Source organism: Rattus norvegicus, chromosome 16, assembly GCF_036323735.1.
Source record: "Rattus norvegicus strain BN/NHsdMcwi chromosome 16, GRCr8, whole genome shotgun sequence".
Lineage (NCBI taxonomy): Eukaryota > Metazoa > Chordata > Mammalia > Rodentia > Muridae > Rattus > Rattus norvegicus.
Window position 1 is genome coordinate 32,416,922 of NC_086034.1, and position 5,424 is coordinate 32,422,345.

The 5,424-nt window shown below is 36.9% G+C and overlaps 1 pseudogene; it reads left to right on the plus strand.

Annotated features, from left to right (window-relative positions):
* Positions 1–429: 429 nt before the first annotated feature.
* Rps3a-ps2 (ribosomal protein S3a, pseudogene 2) lies at positions 430–2,871 on the plus strand (annotated as a pseudogene).
* Positions 2,872–5,424: the final 2,553 nt, after the last annotated feature.

Consider the following 5,424-nt stretch of genomic DNA (forward strand, 5'->3'; position numbering starts at 1 on the left):
GGGGATGTCCCAAGGCCTGACACTATTACTGAGGCTATGGAATGCTCAAAAAAAGGAACCTATCATGATTGTCCCCGAAAGACCCAACAAGCAGCTGAAAGAGTCAGATGCAGATATTTACACCCAACCAATGGGCAGAAGCTGATAACCCCTGTGGTAGAATTAGTGAAAAGTTGGAGGAAGCTGAGAAGAAGGACAACACTGTAGGAGGACCAGCAGTCTCAATTAACCTGGACCCCTGAGATCTCTCAGACACTGGACAACAACCAGACAGCATACGCCAGCTGATATGAAGCCTATATACAACACAGGAATCCTGGGTCTGAGTTTAGTCAGGGAAGATGCAACTAACCCTCAAGAGACTGGATGCCCCAGGGAGTTTAGAAGTCTGGTGGAGTGGGTGGGGGTTGGGGACATCCTGGAGGAGACATGTGTGTGGAGGAGGAGGATGGGATAAGGAACAGTGTGGGGAACCGGTGTGGGATGGGGAACAGTGAGAGAGTGGACCAGGAGGGGTATAAAATCTGGAGATAAATGCATACATACATACATACATACATACATACATACATACATACATACATACGTATGTACAAACAAACAAACAGCTTCTGTCTCTCAGAAAAAAAAATGAGTCTGAAACTTGGTGTTTAAGCAAGTTTGTAACAAACAGAAGGCTCGAGAGGCACCTCAGAAGGAACATATCTGCAGTGTTGGCAACACAGTTAGCTTGCCAAGCATAATCTATTGAAGGAAAAGAAAACTGTTGGGATATGAAAAGTACTGTTTTTCTTTAGCTAAATGTGTACTTTTTTTTTAAATTAGAAGAGTTTGAAACTCTTTAAATTTTAAAGGTTGTCTTCACTAGCAAAGACTTATCACAATCGTTGAAATATTTTCCCTTTACTTGTAGGAAATTCACATCCTGGCAATAATTTCATTCGTCAGTTTTGCACTAAGTTAAAAAAGAAAATCTGATTCTGTAACATCTAAAATGTGTACTCAAGCACCTAATCTGTGGTAATGTTAAAAAGGAAAAGAAAAAGAAAAGAAACTTCAGTGTGAGTTGCAGCATTCAAAGTAAAGAGAGAAAGAAAAATATTAGTAGCACGAGTTGAAAATCTGTCAAGCCAAATGTCTCTGAGCTCGCCTTATCCCTCTGTAAATGGTATATCAATCCATACAGTAGGTAGAGAAAATAAAGTGATTAACTTTCAATGAAGCAATAATCCTACGTTATAGGTACACAGTTTATAATAAGCAGTAACTATGAAAAAGTTGCTTACATAAAGGAAAGCCATGCAAAAACCCAAGCTTAAATGTTTGTTAGTGACATACAAAAGTAAAGATGCCTCTTTGACTCTCTGAGTGGCCATAGCAGTCAGCAACAAGTACCTGATGAAAGGCAGAAGAAAGAGGCCAAGAAGTAAGTGGTCAATCCACTTCCTAAGGACTGTTATGATGTGAAATCACCTATGTTCAATATTAGAAATACTGGCAAAAACACTAATCACAAGAACGCAAGGAGCCAAAATTGTATCTGATGTCTTCAAGGGTCATGTTTTTAAAGAGAGCCTTGCCAATCTACAGGATGGCAAAATTGCATTTAGAAAATTCAAGCCAATTACTGAGAACTTTCAGTGCAAAAACTATGTGACTAATTTCCATGACATAGATCTTACCCAGGACAAAAATGTCTTCCATGGTCAAAAAGTGGCAGACCATAATTGAAGTTCATTTTGATATGAAGGCATCTGATGGGTATTTGCTCTGACTTTCCTGTGTTGGTTTAACTAAAAAATGCAATAATTACGTACACAAGGCATCTTTTGCTCAGCACCAGCAGGTCTGCCAGATCCAGGAAAAAGATGATGGAAATCATGACCCAAGAAGTGCAGACAAACGTAGACACACCTAGAAAATTGTTTTCTTGCTTCAGCACTCTATGGGGCAACAGAGTTAAGTCACAAAAGTAATTATCAAATGTATCTGATCAAAAATTTTATAATACAATTCAGATTTTTTCAGGTAAACTTTATTATCTTAAGCTAGTCCATTAATTCTATTTACTTGATTTAAGGAAAATATTAAACATACCCATGTTGAGGAAATTCAATGAAGAAAATCGAAAAAGCATGACTAGAATTATGAACATACATAAAGCCAGTCTATGATACACCTGAGAAAGTCTAAAACTGTTTTGAACAATCTGGAAAGTGTGATTCATGCTGTACATCTCTCAATTCATCTAAATTCATTTATACATGATGCAATCCCCACACACTCATGAGCTGTATATGTATGAACACAATTGTCATTACACATATGTGTGCACATGTACATACACACACACACACCACTAAACTGAAGTAATATCATTTTAGCTAAGTTGGAAGTATTGTTCTCAAGTTCCTTTTTGCATGTGGTTCAAGGATAGTTTCTCAAGTGTAATATTGGGAACGGCAAACTGGAATAACAGACATTTTCATGGGAACTCTAGAACCATCAACATTATTGATGGATAGTGTTTCCGTATGGGTAAGGATGGTTTCCCCTCCACTATCTCAACATCTACTAAATGACATCATCTGAAGTTAATGACAGGCATAGAATGATGGCAAAGGGAACATGCCAAGCCTAAAGCTCAGTCCTGACAGAAAAGATGGAGACAGCATCTGACGCAGGCTCACACATGCGTGTGTGCATGTCATTTGTCCTGGGGAGTTCTTCTGTGTTCTTTAATTCCAGTGCATGGGAGCTTCTGCTGTTGTCTCTTTCTCCTGCGACTTGCCTGGGACAAGGATTAACACTAGACACAGAGAAAAGCCTCCTAAAACCTACATAGCAATTTTACAGCTGCACAGCGTCTGACTATTATTGTAATGAAGTCCTCACTTCCTGATATACATAATCACAGACTGCAACTTGATACTAAGATGCCAGACATCACCATAACAACAACTAAAGCCTGTCTTCATATGATGTGCTAGAAAGAAAATTCATCATATATTCCTGGCTAAAGAAAAAAACAAAGTCTAACTCTGTAAAAGGCAGAGCAACTCTCAGACAAACATATATTAAAATATTCATGAATTAATTGGCCCATGTTACCAAAATGTCAAGGTCAGACAGCAGAAGTATCCTTAAGAAGTTTTTCAAGTTAGAGGAGAATTAAAAACACTACAGCAGAAAGCAATCCAGGCTTCTTGATTAGATTCTAAGGAGAGAACAAAAATAGACATAAACACCATTAATGAAACTCCTGGCAAGACTAAGCATGGCATGAGAATCGGGCAAGAGCATGCTGTGCCATTTCACCATCCACAGCATTGCACCAAGAGTCACGAAGTACTTCTTTGTCCTTAGGTAACACAAAAATACTGTATGGATAAAAGTGCATACGTATGCTGAATTTCCGGGTGATCAAAGGACATGGAATACAGGTATATGCACCTAGGACAGTATATATGCAGAAATTTTTAAAAATGTGAGAGGAAAAGACAAGGGGAGAGCCTGCAAGCAGGGATGCAAACTGAAGGAAAGTTGGCAAAAGATGCAAGCAAACATTGACTGGCAATTCTTTTCACTTATTTTCTTCATTTATTTTTTCTGCAACTTTGGAATGATATGAATTATATTTCCTGCCAAGAATTATTTAAGCAACAACCTAGTATTTCCAAGACTTTCAGCTTAGTACCTTATAAACCTTGGGAGAATGGGTCATGTAGACATAGATACAGTTATAGGAAACTAAGATTTCTCTGAACAGTTAAGCCGTGGTAATCACAATCATGTGCATTCTTGAAAGTTATTTCATGGAGAGCTTTCACAGTTTCTCTAAAACCAAGCATTCGGGCTTATATAGATTTTGAACCTAATGCCTTAAATTGATAAGAAAACCATCCCTATGCTACAAACGTAAATCATGAAATCAAAATATCATGGTGCAAGGATGTTAAATTCTAATTTACAACATACAAGAATTATAGTTTTTCATATTCAAAATGATCCTTCTATAATAATTTAAAAGACATCAGTATATATGATGTGTCCAAATATATGAATTATTTTGAAGTATAAGGTAAAGGATTGAAATTGCTGACTAAATATTGCTTCATTCAGAAACAGGAGTTTTTGATGATTATAGAATATAACTATAGCAGTAAAACTTTAAGGACCCTCCCCCATATTCATTGCTAGCATTTTATTCAAGGCAAGTATTGGGATTATCTATAATACAAAGAATGATGGGAAATGGCTCCAATGCTATGCACTTATATTATTCTTATCATACCAGCTTCATAATATTTAATATTTATTATATTGTTATGGCTGGTACCTTAAATGAGAAGTATTTCCCAGAAGCTCATGTGTTTAGATGGCTACTGAGGTTGTTTGGAGAGTTATAGAACCATTAGAAGGTGAAGGCTACCTGAAGGGAGATGCAGGCCTTCCCGCCTTATAACCTGGACCCACTTCCCACCCACTCTGCTTCCTGAGTTGGATGCAGTATGACCAGCCTGACCCTGGCTCCATGATTGCCTTCTCCATAGCTGTTTCCCTGCAATGATGGAATGATCTCTTTGAACCAAGTAAATAAACCAAAATATACCCTTAAAGTGTATCTTGACAGACAGTTGGTTATAACAACAATAAAAACAACTAATGTAATGACTTTTGCTAGAATTCTAAAATAGTTGTTCAAATTTTAGATATATAATTTTATGTATATATATTATATAACATATGAATATATAATTTTATGTATATATAATATAAATATATTATAATATATAATTATATATAAATGTAATTTATATATATAAATATAAAATTAGGGCCAGTAAAATGGTTCTCTGGGCAATGATGCTTGTCAGAAAGCCAAAGGACAGAGAGGAGGAAGCTGCCTTGGGCCAGAATTGAGTGGCCAGGAGAAACATTAATTAACAAGAGGCTTTACAGCTGGGGAATAACTTAAAATTTCCCTAGATCTGCATTTGGTTTATAAATAAAATATGTGGGTTTTGTGTCTTTTGTATGAGCTTATTAGAAGATTAATACCAACACCAGGAAGTGACACTATTAAGAGGTGTGGCTTTGTTTTTTGTTTTTGTTTTTTGTTTTTTTTTTCAAGATCAACAATTTATTGATTTTAAAAAGATTGTTACCAATTTTCAATGCAACATTTTTAGGGCACTTTGGCAAAAACAAGAACAATATCTGTTAAAATGGAAGGCTTTGTTAAACTAAGTGTGGTCACCTAACCCTTGAGAGACTTGAGACCGAAGGGAGTGGGGAACCCTGGCAGGATGTGGGACCACGTGGGAGGGTGGGGACATCCTCTTGGAGATGGGAGAAGAGGAATGGGATAAGGAACTGTTGGAGGGCAGAACAGGAGGGGGATAATAACTGGACTGTAAAAAA